This window comes from Chrysemys picta, chromosome 4, assembly GCF_011386835.1.
Source record: "Chrysemys picta bellii isolate R12L10 chromosome 4, ASM1138683v2, whole genome shotgun sequence".
Taxonomy (NCBI): Eukaryota; Metazoa; Chordata; order Testudines; family Emydidae; genus Chrysemys; species Chrysemys picta.
This window is the reverse complement of record NC_088794.1, coordinates 108662939-108679278: the sequence shown is the minus strand read 5'-3', so window position 1 is coordinate 108679278 and position 16340 is coordinate 108662939. Positions and strand designations below refer to the sequence as shown.

The following is a 16340-nucleotide window of genomic DNA, read 5'->3' as shown; positions in this document are numbered from 1 at the left end:
GCAAGTGGCGACCTGTCCCTGCTGTTCCTAGGCGGAGGCACGGCCAGGCAGCTCTGCGCGCTGCTTTCACCCCACCCCAAGCGCTGGATCCACAGCTCCCATTGGCTGGGGACTGTGGCCAATGGGAGCTGCAGGGGCGGCACTTGTGGGTGGAGTCACCTAACCGTGCCTCCGGACTTTCTATGAAGATTAGAAATGCTGGTTTATAGAGCTTTCCGGTTGGTACAGGGCCAGATAACACAGCTTTTACTGTACTGTATTCCTAAAGTGAAGCATGTCTTTAAGTGCTCTACAGGAGCAGAGCCGTAGTGTTCAGCAACTTGCAGGATTGACCTCTTATGGAGCAACACATAACTATGTTCTAGTGCTGTCTACCTAACTCCCAGGCTAACTCATCTCACCACAAAGGTATAATGGAAATGAACGATATAACTTAATAAAGCTCAGATATTTGATTTGGATAAGCACCACTAATCTTTGCAAATCAGCACCCCAAATTCAGATGATCTTTATCTGAACTGTCCAAACCTCTTACGTCTGGAAAACTAACTTTCAAGAAGAGACTCTCACAATATTTTTGGTACTTCCTGCTTCCAGTCCAGCTGGAAAGTTCATGAGAACAGCTTTTCTTATGGTATCTCAGCACTTCTATTTCTGGTCTTGGCTTGAACCAGGAAGTATAAAAGTGCATTAAAATTAATAGTAGTAATACATAGATTTTTTTTTTAAAAGTCAAACCTCAAAATTTGTTTTTGTTTTGAGTTTGGGGCAATGACGTTTCAGATGGGTTCTTGTTTTATCCAAACCAGTCTGACTCTACACCTAGTAGAAATTTAAACTATTAGAGGAACAAAACTGTGAAGAGAACCTGAACGCTGTGCAAATGGCGTAATTGTTATGATGGTAGCTGTCAAAAGCTGATTTAAATGTAATCAACTTCTCCTTGCATTGGTATACAGCCTGTTTATACAGTAGCTATGCCATTTAGTTTCTCTCCATGTTTAGAAAGAGAATGCTCCAATGTGCTGGGCATTTCCAGGAAAGATGTTTCATGTAGAAGCTCATTTTATAAATACTGATGTTAATTCCCCAGAAATGCATCTTAACTCCATAGGAAAGTATTTTTGTGTTTATTTTCTAGGCTCTCTGGAACCAGTAGACATAAAACACTCCATGTCGGAAACATACAGCATACAGCGCTGAGCAAAGGGGCCTATTTTCGTCATGGATAAGATAAACAATGGCCTAATTGGAGGAAACATCTCTCCTGGATGGAGCCCATCTTGGAGCTGTCAGCTGCAGAAGTTACAAATGGCTTTGTCGCTTTGTAACATAAACAGTGTTTGAAAATGTTGGTGCTGAGCTGTTGATATTAAAATCACCTCATTAATCACCTTTGGAAGTAACGAAGTTATCTAAACTCCTATGCTGGCTTCCTATAGAGGATAATAATAATAACAATAATACTTTTAAAAAAGTTATTTATTATGTAAGGCCTCAGTCAACCTTCATACTGAGTAAAGTCTGAAAGCCACACGTATGTCATTAGAAATAGTTTCTCAAAATGTGGAAACTGATCAGGTCAAGGCCAGGTGTACAATGTGTGGAATGTAAAGGACACTTAGTACTGTAATATGTAAAGGAGTTATGGGTGCCTTATACAGGAAGGTTGGCACTACGAGAAAGAAATGTTGGCATTTCTCTTTATTTATTTTTGTATTTTATGTGTTTGGAGAACTGGGGCAGTAACAAGGATTAGGATGGAATCTTGCAGCCTGAAAAGGAAGGAAAAAGGAAGAATCATTTTGCTGAAGGATGCAAATCCATCCTTACTAGTTTGATGATTTTTGTGAATTCTCACTCGAAAGGGAAAACCATGGGTGGTGAAGTGAATCCCCACTTTGGGGAAGCTAGCCTGCTGGCCCCGCCCCTTCTGCCTGAGGCCCCACCCCCCACACACTGGAGCCCTGAAACCTGCCCCCATAACAGGAGGTGCCCTGAGGCCCCCCCCCCGTGACCAGAGGAGCCCTGACTTGCCCACCCCAGCCTCCCTGGACCAGCCCCCCTGGACCAGCCCCCCTAGCCCGAGGGCTGGAGAGAGTGCTGTGCCAGGCCGCTCCCCCTGCCCCAGGCCATGCTGGCCCCAGTGTAGGCTGAGCCAAGCTGCTCCTGCTCCCTCCCACGTCTGAGCATCAGACTGGGCCAGCCCCAGCACCGGGCTGAGTTGAGCCGTCCCCCCGGAGCGCCATGCCGGCCCCAGCACCGGGCCAAGCCACTCCCCCCCCCCCTCCCAGCCCAAATGCTGGACTGAGCTGCTCCCCCCCGCCCAAGTGCTGGGCAGAGTCGGCACTCCACGCCCCCCTGGCCAAGCTGGCGACCCCAGTGCCCAGCTGAGCCACCTCACTTCCCCACCAGACCCCTGCGCCTGTAACTTGCTTGCAGCGTCCCTCCTCACCCCCCCGCCCCTGAAGAGAAGCAACGCAGCAAGTAGCGGGGACCTGTGGGTGAGTGGAGTGCAGGTAGGCAGGCGGCAGAAGCAGCAGGCAGTGGGTGGGGGGGATCTCGGGGAAGGGGCGGGGCCACCATGGCCCAGGTGTCCCTCGGGGGCTTAGCCTTCCCTGGCCTATTATACCCTTCTTGTAACAATCTTTTATGTACTTGAAAACTATTATTGTGTCCCCTCTCATCTTCTTTTCTCCAGACTTAAACAAACCCAATTTTTTAAAAATCTTCCCTCCTAGGTCATGTTTTCTAGACCTTTAATCATTCTTGTTGCTTCTTCTCTGGATTTGCTCCAATTTATCCACATCTTTCCTGAAATGTGGTGCCCAGAACTGGACTCAATACTCCAGCTGAGGCCTAATCAGCACAAAGTAGAGCAGAAAAATTACTTCTTGTGTCTTGCTTACAACTCTCCTGATAATACATCCCAGAATGATGTTTGCTTTTTTTGCAACAGTGTTACACTGTTCACTCCTATTTAACTTGTGATCCACTAGGACCCTCAGATCCCATTCTGCAGACCTCCTTCCTAGGCAGTCATTTCTCATTTTGTATGTGTGCACTGCAACTGATTGGAGAAGTCCATGATATCGTAGCTGATGGTGTTAGATGCTATCAGGTGGTTGAGGGACATCTACATAGAACACATCACTGGACACTGGCAATACCAGGGGGGATGAGCTGAAATACTTTCCTTGTGGATTGTATTTTCTAAATGGACAGCCTATCCTAAATTCTCAATTACTGAGGGACAATCTTCACTCCTTGATATATTTTGCTTTCCGCCACCAACTCTCTGTATAACTTTTTTCATGAGTAATGTACCTGAATGCATGGATGCTAAATATCTAAACTGTATTCTTAAATTCATTCACCTAAATTTGGGTTATTCCTGATTATGCACTATATGTATCTTATGACTTTAAAAACAACCTTTGTATTTGTGGGTAATCTAAGCACTATACCCAGATGTACAGACACTCTTTTCAACCTATGTATTATACATATTTTTGAACATTAGCTTTGATCTATAGCATAGTATATATATATTTGAAAGGACACATTGAATTGCATGTATGTGCTCATCATTTTAAATCTGAAAAAAAAAGCAAAGATATAGCAAAAGATGGGGGTGTGAGAGAGCCTCACAGACTAGAGATGTAATTCATCATTGGCCTACACCTTATGTAGTCACTTATGTTTCCAGTACAAAGTGGGTGTTACATGCAATTTAGAATGGTAGCATTTTGCACCAACTTCTCTCACTTTGCTGCCTAGGGGCATGTTGTTTGTTGTGCGAAGAGGGAAGTTTTTAAGTGAAAGGAGGATGAAGTATTGCATTATGAACAGAAACAACTGTTTGTGTTTGTCTTTTGAAGTGGTATTTGAATATATACACTCCTGGAAGACACTGTGTTACACAAGAATCTTATTTACAAGCTTTCTCTAAAGATATAATTATGTAGACTTACAAAATGTTGTCCACAAAAATTAGTGGAATTTAGTTGTAACTAAAGACTTCCTTAATCATTGAAGCCATACTGCATTTCTTTATACCATTTTAGGTGGGGAAAAAAACCCAGTTGATTCTGACTGCTGTCATGAGATTGGAAGTGATGCACAGAAACACATGATGTAACTCTTTAAATTGCTTCTTAGAGGTCAATCATCAAAAGCAAAACTGCACATTTAAGTTTTGGAGAGAAGGATGGGTGGTTCAATGTGAAAAAGAAGAAATGCAAGGTCTATATTTTAGTCAGGTACTATTTGACATGACTGTAGCCTAAGGAAAATGAAAATACACACACAGTGTTTATCTTATTTTTTCCTGACTATACTCCATGTCAACTATATTACTTAGTATGAAAAGATATGTGATTCTCCAAGTACACCCTGTTAAAGCCATTGGGCCAGAACTTCTGGTGGGAACACGCGAGAGGGAGGAAGCCTAGGTAGCTTTCCCTTTGCCACTCTTCCGAGGCAGCTTCAAGGCTGGTTTAACTTACACCAGTTGGCTGCTTGCCCGGTGTCATTGGAAAACATTGTGTTCCAACCACAAGTCTTCTTGCACCCATGCCACTCCTTGAAGACAAAGTAAGCCAGCCAGTGGCCAGAAATGTATGGAGTAGAGCTAGCTGCATTGGCTTCATACTACTCAGATATTAGTCTGTGCAAAGGAAATTCTCTGATTTCCTATTAGGACTAGGGCACTGTGGTGGGGTGCTCACCCCACACTAGCCTGGAAAGGGTTAATGAGGATGATACAGGGCCAATGAAGCAGATAGCCCAGAGCTGAAGGGAATTAAGTGGCCTAAGCAACCCCCTGATTAATGAGCCCAGCTGAGAAGGAACAGGCAGAACTAATATAAAGCCAGGAAGTTGGCAGCACCAGGGGAAGCTTGTAACTGCTCCCAGGGGATTAGAGTTGGAAAGCTGAGGGGAGAATAGAAATCCTGGGGATCCAGGCCCTGAGGAATATTTACCCAGAAGAGCGGTGGAGCAGAAGTCTGAGAGAGGCAGTGTAGAAAATGGCAGTGAGGTGGGACATTGCTGATCTTGACCATGGATTAGAGAATCCCTGAGCTGAGAGTGGGCCTGGGTTCCACTACTCAGGCAGTGGATTTGAAGACTGCCTGGAATGGATTGTTCTGTGGGACTTTGATAGCCTGGAAGCAGGGAAAACACAAAGTGACCTGGCTGGAGGGACAAGCCGTGAAGAGAAGTATCCTGGTTGTAGAGAGAGGCTGCTGGGTGTGTGAATGAGTGACAGACGAGAGCATTACACCTGGAAGGAGCTAGTTCTCAGAGCAGTCAGGAGGAGGTACACTAGCAGTGAGTGTACCCTGGAACAGGCCTACTTATCCCCTTTGCACTGCCAGAGCTGGTCCATTGTGCCTACTTTATAGTGTAAAAGCTTAATGTAACTTTATGCCTAGGATGCCTTTGACCTGTGCATAACTTCCATGGTCTGTTCACTTTGTGTGGTGAGTATTGTGCACTATGGAGCATAGTTGGCTTCATTCCAGTCAATTCAAAGAGAGGCTTTCCTTACCATAGAGAAACAAGCTTTCCAGGGTTTGATTTTAGGTGGACTAACTGTATGTGTATAATGTTTAATTAGAAATCCTACTTTCCGTCTGAATGTAATATGGGTATATATTACAAGGAAAAACAATGGGCATTAACTGATTTTTCAAATATTTAATGAGTTCATTGTGCCCTTTGATTAGAGCAGGTTGGTGCTACAGATTTAGACTTATGTAACTGAATAAAGAAGCAGGTTAATAAAGAAGCAGTAACACTTAAAATTTCATATAGAACTGCTTTAATGCCTTATATTGGATGGATGAGGGGAAAGGAATGGAGCTCAACTGCCAGGTTTTGCATTATGCCCTTGTCCCTAAATTAGAATTGCAGGAAAGGGAGGAGAACAAGAGAGCACTAGAATACATGGGTCTGTATCTGATCTCACTTCAACTAGTGCAAAACCCATTCTCCATTGACTTCAGTTGCTGTTCCAGATTTACAGCAGTTTGAGAGAGCAAATTCAGGCGCTCTGTTTTTCAAACTCATTTGTTGCCTGAGTCTGTGTATGTGGGATGGGGATGGACAAAAGAGGAGAGATATTTCTAGGACTTTTCTATGGAAAAATTGTTTTTGTGGCATTGAAATTGCATCAGGAGTATTCTTGTAAATGAAGAGCAATAATTTGAGCTTTTCTGTAATGGCCTTGAAGGCTATAAAAGCAGCAGAGCTTGTTTGTTGAGTGGATTCTTCCCCCCCACTGCCAGGTTTTCCAAGCTCTGTGTAGTAGTGTATTTTTCCTCTATTATTCTGATTATTATTATTGTTATTACTTTGACTCAAAGTAACTGCTGTAGATTGTGGCTTCTTTAAACTTGACTCTTATTACTAGCTTATTCTCATTACAATCTTACTTAAATTGTAAACTGTTTGGGGTAGGGAGGATCTCTTGTGTGTGTACAGTGCCACCACCATAGGATCCTGATCTGTAACTGGATAACTGATTTTTTTTTTTTTTTTAATGCCCAAATTCTGGAGATTTAATCAGACCGATTGAAAGATGATTTAAACTGAAATGTTCAGTTTATTTTATCACATTTCTTAAACCTGAGATTGACCCAACAAGGGTCAGACTGCCATTAGTAAATCTGATGAACTGGATTCTGTTTGTTCTGTCTTTTAAATTGATTTTTAAATTTCCTAACTTGAAAGAAAACAACCTCTGCCCCGGCAATTGTTTCTCTTCAGAGGCAAGCAGTATCCAAACATTTTGCTATGATCTATAGCATAGTATATATATATTTGAAAGGACACATTGAATTGCATGTATGTGCTCATCCAATTTCATGTGACTGAAAAAGCTTTCAAGCTCGACATGCAGAACTTTAAGTGCCAGATTCTCAAATGTGTTCAGCACCTGCAATTGGGGGCAGAATTTCAAAAGCACATTGAGCACTGAGCTCTGTTGAAAATCTGCCTCCCACTGGTCTATAAACTACTTTTAGCACATGTATAATTCTGATGTCACAGAATTACATAATTTAAAGACTGAAATGGGAATCGACTTCTGGTTCCCTTACAAGTCTTCTTCAGTGATACCAAAAGAACAAAGAAAAAAAAATTCATAGTAGCTATTGAGTTCATGAGGCTATATATTCTGTCCTTCTAGCATGTTCAACTAGTCCCACGGACATTGCTGCATGGCTTAAAAATACTGCCCATCAGTGCATGAATACATGTATTTTTGCAGTACTTAGTTGCATAATCCAGGCCTATCATTAAAAATAAAGGATATCACAACTGTTTATTCTTTCATTTGTGCTCCACAACAGTGTTATAATATGCCTTATCCATATGATAGAGGAATGGTTCCCTCATGGGACAGTAAGTAGGACTTTGAAAGCTTTCTACTTTTAAGACACCAGTTCTTATTTGGCCCAGGTCAGTAGTGTCTGCAACTCATTAACACATGTCAGCTGTCCAGTATGAAATGAGTCTGGTCTCAACCCAGTTCCTGATGGTCACATCACAAAAAATACCATCTCTAGCTGGCACCCATTAGAAATCTCAGCAGAGATACTAAGGACTCACTCCTCCACATCAGGGATCAGATTAGTGAGTGTGGGTAGAGCAGAATGAATAACCTTTTTTTTTTTTTTTTTTGGTTAAGTGTTCCAAATGAAACAATGAAAATGTCAATTCAAAGACATCTTCTTCAGAAAATATGTATTTGAAATGGTTCATTTAGAAAACATTCAGAGTAGCAGCCGTGTTAGTCTGTATCCGCAAAAAGAACAGGAGTACTTGTGGCACCTTAGAGACTAACAAATTTATTAGAGCATTAGCTTTCGTGGACTACAGGCCTCTTCTTCGGATGCATCCACTCTATATGCATCCGAAGAAGTGGGCTGTAGTCCATGAAAGCTTATGCTCTAATAAATTTGTTAGTCTCTAAGGTGCCACAAGTACTCCTGTTCTTTTTTTTAGAAAACATTGAAACAAACATCAATGTTTCAAAAAATGCAGAATTTTTTTTGGCTGAAACTATTTGCTGAATTCTACCTGAATTCATGAATAGTTTTGGTGCCTTGAAAAATGCATTTTTGGCGAATCTTTCTTTGCCAAAAAAGTTTCACCCAGCTCTAGGAGGAGAAACTTGTGTTGCAACTGACCATACTATATGTGTAGTTCTGTGGATTAAGAGAGATCAGCAGCATGCCCTGGCTTGAAGTGGCTTCCATTATATTCAATTTTGTTCAATGGCTTTCAGTACCCACACAATAAAAATTGTTCCAACACCTCTGTTGACAGGGCTTCAAAATGACACCTTCACAAAAAATTAGTTTGCCAATTTAAAAAATTTTAAAAATACACTTTTTGAAGTGCCTCTGATATTTCAGATCCTTGGCCCATCTTGTGCAGGCCTTTTAAAATGTTCTAAAGTGCTAAGATTCAATCCTACATTTTAATCAAAATTTGTGAAAATTTAAAGGGGGAGACGGTCAAGATCTTTTAGTGAATGAACTATATTTGCTACGTATATGTTCCATGAGATCGCTTTACCTTTCTTTATTGATTGATCATCTCATCTGTTATTTATATAGAAATTTTCCTTCTTTAAAGATAGAAATAAAGCAAGAAAAACAATACTTATAATCTCTGCAGATTAGAAGTACAATTGATCAATACATTTACTTTCTTTACACCATCATTCTCTGATCTGGCATGTTAGATAGCATTTTAGGGGCAAATTTTCAGCCAGCCTCAAACCAGTTTCCATTTTTGAAAATCAGAAACGGGGTACTCAGCTGAGTGCTTTGCAATGCACACACATGTTTGTGAATGGAAAGCTGGTGCCCACACTTCTCTCAGAATAAGTTGTGTATGCAAAAATAAAAGCCAGGGCTCAAAATCTTGCCCTTAATGATCTGAAGCCAAAAATAAAGTTCAGAGTTCTCACGACTTTTTATCCATTGCGTCCTTTTTACTGTTTGTTTGCTTTGACTTTCTTTTCTATGAAAAGACTCCATGCATTTGCAACCAATTTCCCCAGCACCAGAGAAATATACATGAGATAACATCCGTTCACCATATCTAGGACCCTACTAAATTCACAGCTGTGAAAAACAAGTCATGGACCGTGAAATCTGGTTTTCCCTCATGAAATCTGGCTGTTGTATGGGGGCTGCAGTATTGCCACCCTTCTGTTCTTCCTTCAGAGCTGGGTTCCCAGGGAGTGGCAGCTGCTGGCCAGGTGCCCAGCTCTGAAGGCAGCACTGCAGCCAGCAGCCGCATAGAAGGAAGACAACACTTCAGCCTCCCTGGACACACAATAGCAGATTTAAAGGTAGCCATCCTGCAGCAAAAAAACTTCAGGACCAGACTTCAAAGAGAAACTGCTGAGCTTCAGTTCATCTGCAAATTTGACACCATCAGTTCAGGATTAAACAAAGACTGTGAATGGCTAGCCAACTACAAAAGCAGTTTCTCCTCCTTTGGTGTTCACATCTCAACTGCTAGAAGAGGGCCTTATTCTCCCTGGTTGAACTAACCTAGTTATCTCTAGCCTTACTCACTCTTGCTTGCATATTTATACCTGCCCCTGGAAATTTCCACTACGTGCATCCGAAGAAGTGCGTATTCACCCACGAAAGCCCCTGCTCCTATACGTTTGTTAGTCTATAAGGTGCCACAGGACTCTTTGCTGCTTTCATAGAAGGAAGGGTGGCATGCTATGATATGCCACCTTCCTTCTGTGTTGCTGCTGGTGGTGGTGCTGCCATCAGAACTGGGCAGCCAGAGAACGGCAGATGCTGGCTGGGTGCTCAGCTCTGAAGGCAGCGCCACTACTCGTAGCGACATAACAGGAAGGGTGGCAATACCATACCATGCAATTATACAGTAGGAACAAATCTGCAAAACTTGCTATTTATACTGTGACCAACCTGCAAAAAATGTGATTTCTCTGCAATTTAAGTAGACCCCTAATCATACCTCTTTGATCTGAGCCACACTACACATTTGTCAGCATAGGTACATTGGATGGGGGAGGGGGTGAATCTATGCCCATTAACTTTGCTATCCCAGAACTAGCCCTAGTTTACACAGTTATGCTGGCAGGACTCCTTTGCCTGTATAGCTTATGTCGTTCAAGGAGGTGGTTTAACTATTCCAGCAAAAGAACTGAGCAGGAACCAGAATTTCTGATTTGTGGGGAATTTCAGAACTCTGAAATTTGTTTCTGTGCTGAATCAGAATGAAAATTGTATAAATTTCCCATGAAATAAAATGTGCAAAAAAATTGCATCTGTGGTCAGTCAAAATGCTGTTTGGATTTAAATTTTATAATGAAAAGTCATTTCAACAGGAAAAATTGAAATGTTTTGTGCCAATAAGAACAAAATGGAATGTCTTGATCTTATTAAAATCCCTTGTTGTTTTTCTAAATAAACAAAATTGACATGTTCATAGAATGTTTTGATTTTGACAAATTGGTATTTTCCTACTGAAAAATGGTCCATAATTTTGTGACCATCTCTTCTCTTAGACTGGGTCTACTCTTGAAATGTTTCACCAGCATATTATATTATAGTTATGACAGTAAAAGCCTTTGCATAATACTGTCATACCTGTACAAATGCTTCATATGTGTATAGTTTATCTTGCATTGCTAAATCAGAATAAATTATATTGGCATAAACACTTTATTTTTATTTTTTTTAACCAGTGTAATTGCATCTACACTAGAGGTGTTTTGCCACTTTAAATAGGCCAGGATAGCTAAAGCAGAAGAAATTTTGTGTAGACAAGGGCTTATAAGAAGAGTTTGGGTTGGGAGTCAGAGTTTCCCCATAGTAATTCTAATTGCCACTCTGTGGAATTACTGAAGATATCTTAAGAATCAGAATAGTCTATACTAAGTGACAAAACTGGTAAAAGAAGGCACTTAGAAGAATGAGCCTTATTGAGATTTAGGCTTCTAAATCACTTAGGCACTTTGAAAATTTTACTCTAGGCCTAGAGCAATGTTTAAATAGCCTTGTTTAGCCTGGCCAATAACATGGCTAATCTCTGCCCAGGTCACCTTTTTATATAGCTACACTTTTCTTTTTCTAATTTATCTATATTTGTGCATGTGAGTCTTCCCCTCCTCCCGCTATCAGGTTACTGTATTGTACCTTGATTCCTCATTTTATGTCATGCTAATCTATTTATGGGATTTGCTTTGCTTAGATATCAAGCCACCTTTTAACATGGTTGGTGGGAAGATTCAGAAAGGCCAACAAATTCTCCTTTCCTAATAGCCACGAAAATGCTGTTTAAGCAACAAAAGATATAGAAAGATGAAACCTGATTGGCTAAAGCATGCTAGCCAATGTGCTTATGTGCCATGTCAGGGTAGGCTTCAGAAGCACAGGGCTGTGTAATTTGGTGTTTATTGTGCACTCAGAACCTGGGAACTTTCAAACCTTTTCAGCTCTTACCAGTTTGGTTACTTAATTTAGACTATTCTGATTCTTAAGATAGTGTCTTTAGTAATTTCACACACTGACAATTAAAGCTTGGGAGTTTCCACACAATAATTCTGACCCCTAAGCCAGTCCTGATTACAAAATAAGCCGCACCTGGGTTGAATTGCTGATCCCAGAATAAAAACAGAAGGAAGTTGTGGTAAAAAGAGGAATTTTAGGAGACAGCAGCTAGGTTTGTAGATACTGCAGGGAGCAAGAAGGTGTTTGCAGGGCCCTGAGTCAGCAGGGAAAAAGCTGAAGAAGCGGAGTGTATGGAAGAAAACTCTCCAGGCAGGGGTGCCTGGGAGAGGCACTAAATGTGAGCTGGGATGAAGTGTTTTGGATTAATTAGGAGAAAGACACTGAATTGAGTTTAGGGCCTGGAGGGATAGTATGTACCAGAAGACTAAATAAATGGGACATCTTTGAACTGTGAGTTCTTAAAGGGCTACAAAGAAGGGTGGGGGTCAAAACAAAGGTAGAGTTACCTCTGGCCAGGAGGGTACTCAGCAAGCAGCCACCCAGCTACTGCCTCTCTGATTAAACTTCCATCGAGAATGATACTATTTCCCAACTGTGACTGATTTCTGCGCCCACTAGGTGTCTGCTATGAAGAGGACTGAGGGTATGTCTACACTGGCAGAGTCACAGCGCTGCTCAGAGCGCAGAAGGGAAACTGCTGTTGTGTGTTCGCACTGTCAGTTGCCTGCACAGTAGCTTTGGTATTCAGAGCAGTGCACTCTGGGCAGCTGTCCCACAGAGCATCTCTTCCTCTTCTGCTGCTAAGAGTTGTGGGAAGGCAGAGGGGGTTGCAGGGCCTCCTGAGTCCTGTCCCAATGCCCTGTGATGCATTGTTTCGCATCCCAGCAATTGTTTCCATCTGCATTTGGCGCCATCTTTCAACGGTTTGTGTACTGTGCGCTCTGCCTCTTCGGTCTGCAGGAATGGATCCCACACTGTTGACCAGTAAGCTGATTGCTCTCACTAACTCGTCATGACTGGCAGTAGAGTTATTCCTTAAACTACAAAGGCAAGAGCAGTTTGACATTGATCTTGCCACATGTAGTAACTATGACATGAGACTGCTTGTAGCATTCACAGAGGTGCTGACCACAGTGGAATGCATCTTTTGGGCTCAGAAAACAAGCACTGAGTGGTGGGATCACATCGTCATGCACATCTGGGATGATGAGCAGTGGCTGCTGAACTTTTGGATGAGGAAAGCCACGTTCATGGGACTGTGTGATAAGCTTGCCCTAGCCCTACGGTGCAAGGACATGAGAACGAGAGCTTCCCTGCCATTGGAGAAGCGCGTGGTGATTGCATTGTGGAAGCTGGCTACTCCAGACTGCTACCGATCGGTCACTAACCAGTTCGGAGTGGGAAAGTCAACTGTTGCACACTTCCGTCAATACAAGTCGAGGGGCAATAATCATATCCTGCTCTGAAAGACCCGTGACTCTGGGCAATGTGCATGACATTGTGGATGGCTTTGCACAAATGGGATTCCCTAACTGCAGAGGAGCAATAGATGACATGCATATTCCAATTCTGGCACCAGATCACCTAACCACCAAGTACATTAATTAGAAGGGGTATTTTGCTATGGTTCTCCAGGCGCTTGTGGATCATTGTGGGCATTTCACAGAAATTAATGCAGGCTGGTCTGGAAAGGTGCATGATGCATGCACCTTTCAGAACACTGGCCTGTTCAGGAATCTGCAAGCAGGGACTTTCTTCCTGGACCAGAAGATCACTGTAGGGGAAGTTGAAATGCCCATTGTGATCCTGGGAGACCCTGCCTACCCCTTAATGCCGTGGCTTATGAAGCCAGACATGGGGCACCTTGACAGCAGCAAGGGGAGGTTCAACAACAGGCTGAGCAAGTGCAGAATGACTGTTGTGTGGTTTTGGCCATTTAAAGGCCTGTTGGCGCTGCCTATATGGGAGGCTGGACCTGGCTGATGACAGTATTCCTATGCTTATAGCTGTGGGCTGTACATTTCATAATATTTGTGACGGGAAGGGTGAAATCTTCACTCAGGGCTGGACTGCTCAGGCTCAGTGCCTGGAGGCTGAATTTGAACTGTGAGACACCAGGACTATTAGAGAGGCACAGTGCAGGGCCATCAGGATCGGGGATGCCTTGAGGCAGCAATTTGAAGCTGAAAGCTACTATTACTTGTTGCTATGCTCGGGAGTCCAGTGCTTGTAATGCTAGGAAGTGATTGTGATTGGTGCAGATGATGCACTATAGAGGTTTAAGAAAATTTTCTGTTGCTTTGCAGGGCTCTGTTGGCTTTCAATTAATGGAATAAAGATTGTTTTTAAGTAAAAAAATTGTTTTGGTTTGAAAGCAATCGGCGGGGAGAAACAAACAAAAAAACACATCAGCACTCCGGGGGATGGGGGAAGGGAGGGTCCCAGGAGGAGGTGGGGTCCCGGGATGGTTAAAGATTTGTGTATGTCCAGGTATCAGATGCAACCTTGTCCTCTGGAGTACAGTGCAGGGGGTACTGTACTTCAGCAGGGCTAAACTACAGAGGGATGGGTGAGTGCAGTGGGTACTAGGAGTCTGCAGTGCTGGACTGTGACAGGGCAAGAGTGGAATGCAGCAGGTACAGACTGGAGCCAGGAAGTTAAATGTGTTGACAGTGTCTGGGGGGCATGGGAAAGAGTTTTGCAACAGCGGCTGCAGGGGAGGGCGGGCGCGGAGCTGCTCGGTTTGCAGTGCTAGTAGCACCAGGAGCATGTCCGTTTGGCGCTCCATAATGGTTAAGAGCCACTCCGTGGCTTCGTTCTGACGCACCACATTCTCCTTTTGGTCCCTCTTCTCGCTGTCCTGCCACTCCTTCAATTCTTGTTTTTTGGCCGCGGAGTGCATCATGACATCGCGCAGAAAGTCCTCTTTAGCTCTTCGTGGCCGCTTTCTAAATCTGCACAGACATTCAGCTAGTGACAACAAAGAGGGAGACTGGGCTCCCAAGGTCATATCTGTGAAGCCAAAATGCAACATTTTACAGAAGCAGTATTGTTTGCGACACAGAGACCTCTGATTCAGTGATTTAAAACAGCCGCTATTCACATACCTGTCACTAACTGAATGACCCCAGGCAAGCACAATTGAGCCACAAGACCCTCAAAATGATGAGTAACTGCAGGAGCAGTAAATCACTCTTTCCAGACCCTGCTGTACACTGGGCATGTGGCTCTTGGGGAGAGCCAGCACGTAAAGGAGGGGGGATCCTTATAATCATTACTGTCCCCACATTTTCCACAGGCTGTGTTGATTATGGAAGATATCTCGCTGCTGAGGGTGAGCAGGGAATCAAGGAAGGGTCTTCTCCAAGACACTGGCTTCTGCCCTGGCCCTTATTCAACTCACCTGTGTACAGCAATGGTCTTTTCCTCCCCTCCTCCCCCCAGACCGTGACAGCAGAGTGGCATGGGAAATTTACCCTTAATGGGGAAAGAAACAAAGTAGCTCTGCCAAAGAACCTGTGGCAGCAGATTGCCCAATATCTCCATGAGTTTCGTGGAGATCTCTGAGGCAGATTCCTGTGAAGTGAGGGAGTCAACCGACACTCTGTTCTACCGCTCAGACAAGGCATGTGGTAGTACACGCATCATACAGACACAGGCCTGCTTTATGCAACCCTCCTGCCCTCAACAACTCACTTCAGCGATTCCCAAAATCAAAGACACTTACCAGGGGCCTCCTCTCCTGTTTGCGCTTCGCCAAGCTCTGACAGCTGTGACTGGTTAGCCTCCTCTGGGGTAGAGAAGAGCTCCTGGCTGCATGCATCTCTGACCTCCAAGTCGTCCTCTGCCTCTGGGTCCCCCTCTCCCTCCACATCCTCGTCCAAGATTTCCTCCTCCTCCTGGCTTGGTCCACTCTCGACGGGCACGCGAGCCACTGAAGTATCCACAGTGGCCTTCGCAGTGGAGGTGGGTCACCACCGAGTATTGCATCCAGCTCTTTGTAGAACCGGCAGCTCGTGGGCACAGCACCGGAGCGGCAGTTTGCCACCCGTGCTTTGTGGTAGGCGTTCTGCAGCTCCTTCACTTTGACCCTGCACTACAGTGTGTCCTGGTCATGGCCCCTTTCTGTCATGCATCGTGAAATCTGTCCGTAGGTGTCATAATTCCTAGGCTGGAGTGCAGCTGGGACTGGACAGCCTCCTCTCCCCAAATGCTGATGAGGTCCAGCAGCTCGGCATTGCTCCAAGCGGGGGATCAGGCATGGTCACCTGGAAAATTGCACTGAGACCACTGCATGCGTCACGGAACAAACAGGAAAGGGATTTTCAAACTTCCCAAGGAATTTAAGGTGTGGGGCTCATGGTTGGTTACCTGAGGGCAAGGCAGTAGAGTTCAAACCGATGACCAGAGGTGAGAACTGGCGTTGTGGGACACCTCCCAGAGGCCAATCACAGCACTGTAATTGACGAGGGTGTCTTCACTGGCACCATAGCGCTGTAGTCCTGGCTCAGAAAGCTCTACACCTCTCATCGGGGTGGTTTTAGTGTTGCAACTGCGCAGTTTCTGCGCACTAAGTGGCTTGGCAGTGTGTACATCTCAGGAGTTGCAATGCAGAATGCTGCTTTACTGTGCAGAAACTTGCCAGTGTAGACAAGGCCTCAGATACACCAACACATTTTACATAGGTCAACAAACATCCATCAGATGAAAGCAACACACCAGGGCTACCTCCATACTAGCAATCAGGGCTCCATATCCATTTATTAAACTGACTCTTGCTATGGGAACTGATTGCTTGGCAATAGGCAATTGAAACTTGTA

At 43.8% G+C, this 16340-nt stretch overlaps 1 long non-coding RNA gene across 2 annotated transcripts in view; it reads left to right on the top strand.

Moving 5' to 3' along the window:
- LOC101945788 (uncharacterized) overlaps nt 1-7788 on the top strand; it is a 118863-nt gene extending 111075 nt beyond the window's left edge. For both annotated transcript variants that reach the window (XR_010600683.1, XR_255092.4), the window contains exon 3: nt 1142-7788. This is a non-coding gene — a long non-coding RNA (uncharacterized LOC101945788). The remainder of the gene's footprint in view (nt 1-1141) is intronic.
- Nucleotides 7789-16340: the final 8552 nt, after the last annotated feature.